The sequence below is a fragment of the Morone saxatilis genome, unplaced genomic scaffold, assembly GCF_004916995.1.
Source record: "Morone saxatilis isolate NCDOM2014 unplaced genomic scaffold, NCSU_SB_2.0 Contig21, whole genome shotgun sequence".
Taxonomy (NCBI): domain Eukaryota; kingdom Metazoa; phylum Chordata; class Actinopteri; family Moronidae; genus Morone; species Morone saxatilis.
The window spans coordinates 14,961,530-14,975,643 of record NW_023339774.1 but is presented as its reverse complement, the minus strand read 5'-3'; the positions used below and the strand labels follow the sequence as shown (position 1 = coordinate 14,975,643).

The 14,114-nt window shown below is 41.5% G+C and overlaps 1 protein-coding gene across 2 annotated transcripts in view; it reads left to right on the top strand.

Moving 5' to 3' along the window:
• Window positions 1–359: 359 nt before the first annotated feature.
• LOC118332249 (zinc finger and BTB domain-containing protein 7C) overlaps window positions 360–14,114 on the top strand; it is a 19,891-nt gene continuing 6,136 nt past the window's right edge. The window contains exon 1 of one of the 2 annotated variants that reach the window (XM_035667430.1): window positions 360–439. The gene's annotated coding sequence lies outside the window, so the exon portion shown is untranslated. Of the gene's footprint in view, window positions 440–9,440; window positions 9,823–14,114 lie in introns of those variants that run through there. The other variant, XM_035667428.1, reaches the window with a different exon arrangement.

Below are 14,114 nucleotides of genomic sequence, written 5' to 3'. Positions count from 1 at the left end.
TCCACCCCCTCTGTCCTCTAGGCCCAGCACCAAGGCTCTGTCTTTTCCCAGCCATAACCATACCATCCAGTCCAAGCTCGCAAGCAGGTTTTTAGGCTTGGCCCAGCGAGTGTGAGTGAGTGTCACTCCCCTCCCCTAAGCACAGGTGGACTTGTAGGGAACGCTGCCAAATACTTTTGGTTTAGGGGGAGGGAGGGGTGTTGGCTGAGGCTGGTGGGTGTAGCAGTTTTTGTTTTGTTGTGTTTCTTAGATAACCGTTTCGTGGAACGGTACCTTTTCACTCCTCCAAATCACTGACACACCTTCAGAGCAAATTTGAGTCTGTATCTCGCCCGCTCTCGCTTTCACAAGTCTGCCAGAGCTGAGACAGTGTTGAGTTTCCTGACAGGGACTGAGTGCGCGAGTGAGGAACTGAAATCAAAACTTCTCTTCTTAAAAGGTCAGTAACATCTAACTGTCTGTCCCACTCACTTTTCTTTTCTGTTTTTTTTTCTTCGGTGTACTACTATTCAGTATATCCTAAAAAAGTCATAATGAGAGGTTCATATTTTCTGTGTTGTGGCAAAATTTCAAAGCATGCAAGAGCTGTCGGCTACCCACTGAGCGCCAGAATCAGACTAAAGGATGGCTGACCTTTTGTAGAATCAGGTTCCTCTGTGTTCCTATTTTAAGTTGCAAATTGCTCCACGTCAAAACTTTTTATAATAGGACATACAATAAAAAAATAAGGGATGCCTGGTTATTCTCAGTGCTTTCCAGAAACTTTTCTGTGTGTGTGTTTCTTACAACAGATGTGCGCACACTGAAAGCCTCCCCCTTCACATAACAGCCACACAGTGAGGAGGAAGCAAGTGAAAGCATGACGAAGCTGGAGCAGATTGACAGACTGATATCATTTTTACTTTTACTTGTTATTGCAGCAGCCTGTTTAACTACATGGATTTATTGTGCATGATTTAGATCTCGACATTCATACTTCATACATACGATTCTGTCGAGAAGTAGTTGTAAGATTAAATGTACTACAGTCGGAGTCATTTCTTAATTGTATGGCAGCCATGAGATGACAATCTGACAAATAAGATGACATCTCTCCCCCATCATTCTCATTTGAATGTCACTTTGATTCTCAGATAAGAAATTCATAATCAGTCAATCAAAACAAACAGATGTGGGGGCAGAGGTTTGACATTCAAAGTTATTTCACCCTTTCCATCTTTGACCCTGTCCCCAAATTTACCTTTAAGGGTATTATCAAAGGGTGATAATATACCATACCATACTAAATCAGATATAGGTATTGCATTGTTCCATCTTCAGATCTGAGATACTAGTGGATGATTAATATAATTATTAGAATCTGTAGTATGTCACGTGTCATCTCATTTTCCTGTTTGTGACAATGGCACTGGGGCTTTAGTGGTTACTTTCAAATGAAGCAGTGACGACTACATTTAATATTTTATTCACAACTCAATTCAGGTCCCACTTGTGGTCTAAAAACATGTAAAAAGGTGCTATTTATACAGCTTCTCAGCAGGTGAACCTCATTAGTGACAAGCTCATACAGGCATTTATTTCTGTTGTCAGACGCATGACGGAAAATTCATGAAATACTATAAAAAAAGAACAATTACTAGGCCAATGTATATGTATGAGGTAATAAAGCGTGAGAAAAACTGAATGAAAAGCTACTTTTTCTTTAAACCTTTACATACTTCAAATCAGCACATATGAAACAAACATGCTTCAGCTTGAAATCTTTATCAGCCTTAATCATTAATGAAAAAAAAAGGCAAGCACAATCTATAGAGCTCTCTTCCTGTCACATAGGGGGTTAGATGGGGATAAGGTCTTGTAGACTCTACCACACCTACTCTCGTCACACACCCTGACTACAGGCCTCTGTCTGCCTCTATCTCTCTCCAGGATTATGTGAATTGAATCTGATCCTTTTGGTCTTTTGTTACAGGGCCTCTGTGAGTTTAACAAACATTACCTGAGGCAGATTTCATTCACACTTGTACAATCTCACCTATAGCATACTGTATAAGATAAGCCAATATATGAAAGTAACTCTATAAAGGAACAGACATTGTATTTGTACCAAAATGTGAGTGTCTAAAAAGTGTGTGAGAGCGCAAAAGCACTTGATTGAGAGAAAGAGAGACTTAAGTGTCGTGGATGAATGTGTCAAGTGAATGAGGATGTAGTTTCATAATTGCAAAATGATGCAGTGTGTTCATTATGAGCCTGACAGAGTGAATGAGTCCACACGCCTTCTTCCCACCTGACAGTGTGTGGGCATGCCCATGTAACAGCATTTACACGAGGATACACAATCTGATTTTAACCTCCTATGGCACAGATGTCATCTTGTCACAGTTGTCTAAAATCAGATTCAGTGTTTTCAAATCCTGCTCGGACAGCTAAAACTGAATCTTATCTATGCCAAAGATTGTCATCTAATTAGCTACCCCTCCCCCCCCAAAAAAGCACTTGTATTCAGGTTATAATATGCATCATGTATGTCCATAAAGGCCTCAGTAGCCATTTGTGTGTGCATGTGTGCGTGTCCGCCCTCATCCGTAGGATCGAGGTCCAGGTTTTGTTGTGTGTGTGGAGTTGGGCTGGGTGAGTAAGCCGCCCCTCACAGATGAATAGAGGATGGGAGGAGGCTTGAAGAGGCTGCCGTGGGTGGGAGGCCCGAGCCCTGCCAAAAAAGCTCCTTCTGTGGGATTTGTGTACTTTTGCGTTCCTCACGAAACACAGCGCCTGGCTCTAACGACAAAGCAGCCAGGGAGGCAGGCACTCACACTCCCAGAGGTCGGCTTGATCGCACCCTCTCTGCTTTCTAAGCTATATTCTTTCTTTCTGTTTACAATTTCTCCATTTCCACCATGCTCCTCTTTTCTTCTCCCTCTTTCCTCGCTGCTGCTTTTCACTTTTTTAGTATTTTTTTATTTTATTTTATTTTATTTTTTTACAAAAGACTGATTATGTTCACATACTTAAACAACTGCAACCTAGGAGTATGCTTGATTTGTGTAGAATCCCTGCGAGGAGTAAAAGTTAAAGTCTTCCTGAGACACAAAAACATTTCTGTTTTACTGTTTATACTTTTATTTAATATTTTATTTCACTAATTCCTTATAATGCTATAGCACTTATATCAGCATTACATTTACTAAATCACTGAGGAAATAAGCTTGCAGTGGCCCCCGCAGCGTCAAAGTCATCAGAGATATTTTTTGTCATACATTCCAACATCTGAAATGTCAGTGGCAGCCACACTTTTGTTATGTGGTTGTGCTATGAAGCATTTTACATACAAATTGTAGGTGTTTCCTGAATGTTACCTAGATAATAGAAAATAGGCCCCTGTAACCACTGGCAACCCACCTAGCCTCAGCCTAGTGACAAGTGCAAAGAGACGTGATTTTCTGCTTGGCAATCTTGGAAAATTATCACCCAGTAAATGAGAAAATTAAAGCTTTACTTTATAGAACAAAGCTGCAAAGATCATGCAGGAAACACAGAGTCGAATGTCATTCAGCATCAGGGAGTTAGGTGAAGAAAACAAGAAAGGGAGAAAAAAAAGAGCACGATTTCATAATGTCTAAAAGAAAGATCTGGGTTGAATAAGTGGGTCCACCCACCTGTGTGTGAGAGGCAGCGAGAGAGAAAGCAGGGCTGGATGGCAGTTTTAGAGACATGAGTGTGTGGGTTAGGCTAGCTGGCCTGCTTATGCTATCTAATCACTGGGAGAGAAAGGAGAGCAGCATGCCTTGATCCACCCACCCACCCCAGACAAACAGCAGTTAGCCTGGTAAGTACTATATGTGGTCGCCTGCAGCTCTGGGCCGAACATGGGGCAACAGAGACAAAATGTGACAGAGTCTACAGGTAACAGACATTCAGCACAATTATGTCTCATTCTGTGCTGAGGAGAAAGAGAGATGTGTCAATCTGGAAGCTACTGTGGGTCACGACTGCATGTGAGAGAGTGTGTGTGCATGTGAGGCATGCTTGGTGTGTGTCACTGGTGAACACGTTGGCCATACTCCAGCAGGTTTCAGGTAGAAATAAAACTAATGAGAGTTCATTGACTGATTTTTAGAGCAAATTAGCCAAATTTGTTGTAACCTAAGGCTAGCCACACAAAATAAGAAATGATTCACTCCTGAAACCAGCATATACACACAGGTCTGGTAACAAAAACATTAATGTTAAAATGTTCCTTGTGTTCGATTATTAGTAGCCTTATTAGCACGATTTATGTTGGTGGCGGTGTTGATTTCACTGCTTCTCTTTTGGGTCAGATACAGATTAGTTACCTGGGTGATACCTGAGTGGGTGGGATGAGTCCAAAAATAGCTGACCTACGCATCACACTTGTGTATTTGTGAGCGTGCATGTGGTTGAATACGGTCCGCCACCTCGTGCGTGTGTGTGTATGTATGTATGTATGTATGTGTGTGTCATGACAGGCATCTGTCTCCCCTGCCCTGCAGCCTGACTGGTTTTAATTAGGAGGTGCCAGAGTGCCCGAGGGCTCTCCTGCTGACACACACACATACACATGCGCGCACACACACAAACATGCACACACACACACACACACACACTACCCGAGGGCAGACAGAGGCTGTCCCACCAAGGCTGGCCTCCTTCTCGTTATCACCATAAGGAGTTGTCCTCATTCACCCCACGACCCTCCAAACACGCAGACGCGCTCACACACAAATATTCACATCGTACGCAAATCAAATGAACACTGAAATGCATTCTGAAGCAGCGGTGTGGAAGTGGTGGCTCCTTGTACATTTTGTTTTCAGGATCCAGATTATATTCCATATTTTAGAGTGGACAAAAAAAAAATAGAAAAGAGGGGTTTTATACATAAAGAATAATCATATTTGTCTTCAAACATCAGCATTGGGGTTATACTCACACACAGCAGTGAATTCATACAATGTATTATGGCCATCTGTGAAACACTGTAACTCCTTCAGCACTCGCAGTTATAAATATGCAGCTTGTGTACTTTACCTCCCTTCTGGCAAAGCTTCCAATACTGATTAGGATGTTTGAAAAGAAGACAAAACAGGAGAAAGTAAAAAAAAAAAAAGCACAAACAGACAGGTCAGCAGAAAGTAAACGCCCTCATCTCACTCACCCAAATGGCATGCTCCAAGGTGAGTTCTAATGATCTCAGTGCAATGACAGATGCGGTGTGTGTCTCTGTGATTTGTCTGTGATTGAGCGAGGCAGCAAGTGTACAGTAGGTTTGCACACATGCCTGTCTCCATTTGTGTTTAAGGAACATTGAATCTTTGTGTGTGTGTGTCTCTGTCCTTGGACTTCTGGAGACAGGAGGTGTAGACCTGGGAGGCTGCTGCAATGCTCTATCTCTGGACTGTGGGGGGATGATTGCCTCCCTTTCCTGCTTCTCTCCCACACCAGGCCACACCTGGCATCCGACAGGCACCAGGGTAAAGGGCAAAAGTCGTGCTGGTTGTGTTTGTCTGTCTCTGCAGTTATTAATCCAGGGAAGGCCTACTAAATGCTTCCCTGAACTCTTTTTCCAAGTTATGTGCCATGTTCACATTGCCACATAATTATAAACCTGTTGTGTACAGTTGGCCAGTTCTAGTAACCTGGGATTGAAGTGTTTGTAGGATGGTCGAACAACTTCAGAAACCCCCTCCCCCGACACCTTTCCGACCTCAGAATTCGGGGAAGCATTGTCCGGCAATTTCATTCAATATTCATGCACACTTCATGCAGGGATTGGCCAGCTGTGTGGAGGTGACAAAGGAAGAAGCGTCTGAACTTCTCTCTCTGGTTCTCTTTTCTCGTTCTTGACACAACCACTTTGGCCACTTTTGGAACAATATAAATACCTTCCAGGAGTGACTGTGTGAAAATGTGGGCCATCATCCCAACGAGTCCTCCAAATTACACGACAAAATACATTGTTTGTCCGGGCCCTCCAGAACGACACATCCGATTGGATCTTAATGCTATCGTCAAGGTTTGGTTTATGCACGAAAACGACTTGGTTACGTTTAGGGAAACATGATGGCTTGGGTTAAAATTACTACTATGTTGAGATTAAAGGATCTTCGTCATCATGGTTACAATAATTAACACGTGGGTCAGGTTTAGGGGATAATCGTAGTCATAGTTTAAAAAACACAACGATGACATATAATTTTCATATATGTCGTTTCAGGAGGACAGTTGGTTGGACAACACATCGTACATACATTTTAGTTCCTTTGGAGCAAAACCAAACCCTTAGCCAAACTATCTACAGTCCGGCAAGAACAATTTTTTGGCTCTGACAGTGCAAATCACAGCTGGAATATATTGTTTATCAAGAAAACACACTCATTAGTTTTGTGGGTGTTGCTGCGACACTGATGTAATTAATGCACACTTGTGTACCAAAACAGTTTTAGGGGCTAATGCTGTGGAGCTAACAAGAGCACTTGATTAACGTGATTAACTGAACGAATGATGCAGCTCACCAACAGTTTTTAATCAAACTCTCCTTGTTTTTCTCGTAAACCTTCAGCTGCAAACTGAATGGCTATGTCTGTGTGCTGTGTGTCAAACAAACATCACGCAATGAAGCTTTCCAGAGTGAGTAGTAAAGAGTCCGTCTGTTATGTCTGCTAATATTAACAGAATTAAGTGATCAGCATTCAGGGCTAGTAGCTCTTAACCTTCAAGAAACTGTATTTATTATAACGACATGCCTGTAAGTGAGTGTGTCCTTTTGTTTAACTGACACATGCAAATTGGTGCTCTGTGGTATGTGGCTGTATTACTTAAAGATATTCTGATGATTACTTTTTTTCTGAGAGCCAATTTTAGTCAAGTTCAGATTCACGATATGTTTCCATTAGTAGTCTGCTCCCTGTGTTTGTGATACTGCACAGTAAGCCGAGTTATGTACAGCATCAAAGTCTCCATGAGATCAACTTTATGTAATGATGCTTCACACCCCATCCCTCCTCCAAATTGCCAATCTGGTGTCCTGGTACGTGCATCTTGCTGGGCACAGCAGGAGGCAGTAAACAGGTACGTTGAGACGCCAGACAGACAGACAGACAGACAAAACAGATGACTCTTACTCAGCCATCTCGAATCCTCAAGTCTTGTGACTGTTAGCACTCAGACTGAGCGATAAGACTCACTTCTTGGTGTAGGCTAACACTCCTGAAGGACGTAGGGGGGTGGGGGGAATCAATATTTAGCCACATAATTAGATTACAGAAATATAAAACACTGCTCTTTAAATGATAATATAATTGATGTAATGATTGCATTACAATATATAAAACTCTCCATGTACAATCATCATGTAAACCTGCCTTTCAGCCATTTTACACTGTGTGCACATTGCAATTGGGATAAAACCCTTTACTAAAACAATTTACACCATAAAAATGAGCTGCAGAGCAATTTAGTGTATTTTACGCCATTATTTTGCACCATTAGACCACTGGTTTGTGCCAATCACAGCCTATGACAGTTTGCAGTTTTACAGAGTTTAGAACAAAGCAGTGCACACAGGTACCACTTACAGTGTGTTGCTATGACGGCAGCAGCGTGTTTAGAATAGATAGCCGATCTTATAGGATGGCAAATGTTGTTTTTCTGGCAGTCTGGCTGGTCTGCTTGCAGTTAGTGGCTAACCCTGTTTATATATACTAGATGCCAATGTGAGCTGACCTCAGCTCTCACCCTGTACAAAACAGTGTAAACCACCGGGGCATGGGCTGTGGTTTTCTTTGGTCCATGTTTTCCCCAGGGGGAAGTGGGCATAGCAGTCTGATGTACACTCTGATGTCTACTTGTTTGTAGAGGCTAACTCGACACAATCTGACTGCTTTCATAGTGTGATTGTCAGTTATGATTTATGGTTAGAAATATTTTAGTAGATTTGAAGGTCCAGTAACCACTAAGATAACAATGGCTGACTGCATATTCTACCTTTATGAAACAGCTGGGGTTTGTTCTTAATTGTATGTGATATTCTTAAATTTAGTTTTAATATCTCTACCAACTGTTTGGGGAAAAGCAGCCCTCTTTAAGTGCAAAATAAATCACTTAATTTGCTGTCAGCAAATTTAATTGAAAAAAATTAAAAGTATTACAAAAGGCGTGGTTAAATGATGTCATACAGGAAAGCCAAATGGCTGTTTCAGATCCTGTGAATGTGCTATGTCATAACATTTGGCCTGTCTGTGAAAGCAAAGGAAACACTCTTTCTACCTTTTTATTTCTCTCTTTCTGTTTCTTACTGTGTCACAAACACGCACACACTTGACAGGAAGCAGTATTGGAAGCCATTCTCTATACCGTGGCGTCTCTCTCCACCCTTCTTGATGTTAAAAATCTCTCCAAACTCGTGCTAAACAGTTTTGCTCTGCTATACTGAAGTCTTTACAATCTCTATAAGTCTTTATAAGTCTATACAGAATGGTTTATATCGACACCTTTCTGCATAAACTTCCTCCTCCTCTCCACAGACTGAGGTTGTGGTGTTTTCACCAACAGTTATGTTTCTTTGTCGCTTTCTGACTCAAAACATGAATCTAACGTTGGCCTTGTTCTCTCCTCAACCTGGTTTTTTGAAACCCTTGGTTAACGTTTTAACTAAAAGGAAAAGAAGTCTGTAGAGTCACTTGTGGTGTTTTTCAGTGTTTGTGGTGTAATTCTGTCTCAGATATAGTCAGCTTTTAAGTAATATTTCCGTTAAAATTAGCACCATTGACTATATCAATCAGCTTTCAGGGTTCTGAATGTACGGTGACATGTTTTCCAGTAATTTGTCTGTTGTCACTGAATATTTCTAATGGCTATATTTACGTAGTGTGTATCTCATCGCCTCTCTTTTTATCACATTGTCTGAACGCATGCACAGAGGTTTGAGAGAGCTTGTTAAATGTTAGTTTGATTATAGAAAAGAGACAATAACCAGGCTCCACTTTAAACAGGTGTAAAACTGAAACTAACCGGCTTTAAGTTGCACTTGTGTTTCTGCTTCTGTAGTACTACTTTTGGTCCTATACATCTCCTCATCTCAGCTTGAGACTAACCGACAGAGGTGCACAAAATAGTTTTCCAACTTTTCTCTCTCTTTCTCCTTTCCTTTTTTTTTTTACCCTCCCTCAGTCTCCCCAAACAACCCCTTCGAGTTTCTTTGCCCCGGTCCCTTTATACCAAAATCCACTCTAACACAACTAAAAATTCATTTTGTCTGACCTAAATCAGAGGGTGTCTGCGCCATGGGCTTATTACACAGTGCGCTTAAACTTGTGTTGTGGAGGAGGATGGGGTATTATTATCTTCCAGCTACCCACCCTGCTATAAAAACTAGTGGTGCGACATCTCCACAGCGCAGTGCTGCTGCCCTCCCTCCCTTCCTCTCACTCTCTCGCTCGTCCTACATGAGCCACACACAACAGTGAGCCTGACTCTTAACTCCACACCAGCCACTCTGCTACACAGACAGACCCAAGAATCACACTCTGCTCTCCTCTGTTGCGCTGCTTTTGCTTCTCTCCATTGGATATTCCTCCCTGGGTGTTTCTTTCTTTTATTTTTGTGAATGGGCATCCGTGGCCGGTGTGGGGAGCTTGTGAATGGACTGACTGCCTGGCTGACTGATTGACAGACTGGCAAAGAGAGAGGCAGCTGTGTTTCAATTAAAAAGGGCAATGCTGAGAGGTCAAGCGAGGAGCAACAGAGCCTCTTAGTAGTCTGGAAATACAAAGACACGTGAGGGGAATCGTGAAACTGAAGGTACGGTAGGTGATTGTTGTTGTAAGCTGTGGAATGCCGGGAAACGTATCAAGACATGTGTGAATTTATGTGGATGCCAGAGTTTTGGAGCATGCACATGGGTGTGTGTCTGTGCGTATATGTCCATGATAATTTGTCACATTGTTACACAGTGTGTATGTGTGTGAACAAGCTTGCACTTGTGCGTTGTGTTGCAGTGTGCACATGTGCATCACTCAGTGTCCCTATTTACAGAGTGTTTATACGAGTGTTGTAGCATACGGTTCTAGATCATAAAGGCCTGACAAGGTGCAAACAGGTCAGTAAAGTCGCTTAATGACTCATGTAATTATTTAGGCTGTAGTGTAAATATTGTGCTTTAAAATTCTGGAAATAGCATGAGCGTTTATAGCATCACAGCACATCTTGGAAATGTCAAACATGGTAGTTTTAGTGGACTTAAGTATGTGTTTTGTCTCCAACAGTAATTATACATTTCAATTTTAGATATTCCATATCTATATGACATTCTCCTTCAAATCCAAAATAAATACTCAGGTAATTCATAAAGTTAAAGGGGATGTTTGTGAGTTAGGACAAAATAAAAACATGTTATGGATTTGAGGTTGATCTGAAAATTACTATTTACAACAGGCTTGTTGTCAGCCAGCTTATAGACCTCTTACCTCATGTAGTTACAAAATGCCATCACCGGTATTAACACAGAAATTGTTTACGAGGTGCTGTTCTTCATTAAGAATTAAGATTTATTTGTACTCAATAAACCTTTTATTGAAATTATGAGCAGGGAAATTACTACAATTTGGTGCAAGTGGGAAATAAAATATAGAAAACTGCAAAACACTTGAATTGTGTTTCTGGTGTATCAGAAGCTGGAACATTTATTAAGTCACTTACCTGTGGTTTAACTCCTACTCAACAGGCTCACAAACTGTGACAGGAAATATATTACAGATCAATGTCATAACAAAGACATGTTTGCTTAATCACATATTGTAACTTGATTAAATATCATTAGGTGCAGTCAGTTTTTCATCTACAACTGCCAGTGCATAATAAGGGCTTTTAACTTTTGTTAGTTGTGTGATACAGTAGCGTAATGTTTTTAAAAGCTGACCTTTTTTCTTTTGGGAAACCATTTTTTAAATCAGAAAAATCAAGGCATCATTATAAAACCGCAATAATATGCTTGCTTCAATTATGTAGATTCCTTTATTTAATATTGTACCATTTTCACTTTCTGTACTTAATTCAACCTTCTATTCAGACCAAGCAAAGACGTGGAGAAAACATAAGGTGATGTAAATTAAGAAATAATCTAGCCTTCATTTCACGGCAATTAGTCCAGGACCAACATTCTTAAGCACTTAACCGATATTCAGCAGCGAACCATAAACTTTTGTTTACTTGAGGGGCGAGACAGATAATGGTGTGTAGCTGTGGGCCCCCCTGAAGGCTCGAGAGATGACAGTTAGTGCAAACAGGAGCAAGTTGAATTGGCCTCCAGATCTCTTGAGACCATATCCAGTGTTTATTTCAAATTCCATTTTAACATACTTCTAATAAATACAAATTATGTATGAATTAAAGGCACAAATTGTGGATTATCTGCTTATGTAATTGTGGTGAACAATACATTAAAAAAGAAATCATTTATTGGTACACCTACTGAAACATTTTAACAATAATGTTGTTTAAAGCGAGGTATAAGGACATTTGTTGAACTTGCAGGCCGATTTTCTCCTAAAATGACAGTAAAATTTAATATAAGTCAGTCTATACTACCATTAATAAAGTGTATGGCAGTATAATAATTTCCTTAAACCCAGTTTGTTTTATAACAGCATAAATGTGGTGTAAATGTGCACCAGACGTCACATAAATGTTTCAAGAGATCCTCAAGTTTTAAGCGAAACTTGTGCAGTTAAAGGCTCAAATTTGGCCCAGACTTTTCCTTATTATTGTAAAGATAAATACACAACCCATGTTTTGTAACTGGCATTATATACTGTTCACCTCCTCAAATTGACAGCAATTACGATACAATTTAAAAACTCTCCCTATGTGGCCTATAGGCTCCAGACAATTGTCATTTAAAACACCAACCAAGGAAGTGTCTCCCCTCAAAAAACAGGTGCACTGGTGTTTTACTGGTGATAATGGACTACCTTACACAGTAGGTCAAATGAATGTCTTCTCCTAATAAGGGGGTGACTTTTGGCTGTCAATACTATAAATTATTGGCTGTGCAATTGTCCGTCTGTGACAGTTGTTTAGCAGGTGTTTGCTATGGGCAGTTGGTGACAGGGGTAAACTTTGGCTGCTGGTGATTTAGCATGTGGGTCAGGTGGATGTACTGGCCTGACAGGGATAAACTAGGCTTTGGGTGTCGTAGCTTACAGGCCAAATGAGTGTCTGCCCGTGACAAGGGTTGAGATGGACATTAGCTGCTGATTTGTGGCCTGAGCGGTCAGGGCTGGGGACAAGTAAGCCGCCCTACTCTGGGCATAATGATGATACAGCTGCAACAGGGACAGAGAGGAGGAGGAGGAGGAGGAGGAGGAGGAAAAGGAGAGGAGGAAGAGGAGAGGAGAATGATTAGGAGGAGGAGGAGGTGGTGGTGGTGGTCAGAGCCCTGAAAGCAGATGAAGTTCTTGGGAGAAAGACGACACTGAATGGAGGTGACACATAATTTGGGGTGGGAGTGCTGAGTTGAAAGTGTTAGTGACTAAGTGAGGCATGAGAGGAGACGTGGCCGGTACAGGCAGGCGGAAAGAGAGGAAGACAGAAAGGCAAGAAAGTCCATTAGAGGTCAGTTTATTAATTGAGTTGAGCTCGGTGTGAATAGTTTTCACGCATGGAACGGAAATTCCTGTTAAGTAAATTAATTCAGCGATGCATGTGTGATAAACAGAAATAGGTGCCACTGCTGATGACTGCAACAAAATATGACTTTCACTATTTATTCATTTAAATATGGTGTCACCTATTAATGGCAGGTTGTTTTATTGAACCATTAAATGGTCAAATAAAAAAGGTATTGAAAGAGTTGGAGTGTCCTTCCGTAACTCTGCTGGAAGAGTGAGATGGATAAAGAGCCAAATGACTTAAACAGCAATTATCAGAGACCTTTCACAAGGCGTCCCCACCCTGGCTCCGCTGATGGGTGGAGGGGTGTGTGTAAAGGGTTAAGGATGTTTGGCTGATGAAATGTCGCTCCAGGACCTTGTGGTGGGAAAGCTGTGCCCTCCTCCCCTCCCTGTCTATGTGGCACATCCTCCTTAGATCCTCTCCACATTGTAATTAGGGGCCGGCCGCTAAGAGCTAGCGCTAGCTAGTGGCAGGCAAACAGTGGGAACCGAGGGGAGTGGTGCTCGCTGGGACACCAGGCGAACAAACAGCAACAGCAGCACGTGTCCCATAGTTCCAGGAGTGGGTGGGATGGATCGAGAGCAAACGAATGACAGTGGGTTCGCCAAGCCCTCCCAGTCAGACTCTTTTTCTCTCCCTCTTATCCACTCTGTGTTGTTCCAAGCTCTGCACTATTGTTTGCCTTGGCAGGCTGTTACAGGGAGGGGCCCCTCCGCTGGTGTTTGTGCAACCTGTTAGGGAACTTTTAGGGCCATCTGATCTCTCCCTTGCTCTCTCATTCGAGATTCTCTCACCTTTTACCCAGGCTATTACTTTAATGGATGTTGTACATGGTGTGAAATATAACAGAAAGAGGATGTCATTCTATCTTTGTAGAGGCAACGTTAATCTGAGGACACAACAGGATCAGTGAAAGAAGTTTTAATGTGGTGTGTGTTACCAGAGTTTATAGTACAAAATTTGTATGAAATTGAATACAGGTAGAATCCCTTTTTCTTTCATTATTCATTATTTCTATTTAAATATACAATTTCACCAGCTGGCCTTGCCACTGCAGCCTTCTCTTTTGTTCCAGTTTTCCCATTGAGGTAGTTTGAGATAGTTCTGTGTTGTAGGTCTGTGGGCCTATATCCTATACCACCACCCCCTCTATAGACATTTTAATTATGTCCACACTGTATCAATGGCATGAACATAGCAACAGTTACCTAGCAACAAGATCGACAAGAATAAACTACATGTAAGATTGGTATCCAAGTTGTATACCTGCAGGTGAACTAAGGGATTTTCTGAAATTGTTTTTTTTTTTTTTTCTTCCATGGTGAGATTCGCTGCAGTACAAAAGAGAAAGCAAGACACTCTGTGTGTGTGTGTGTGTGTGTGTGTGTGTGTGTGTGTGTATACATCTGTGAGCTTTGGTC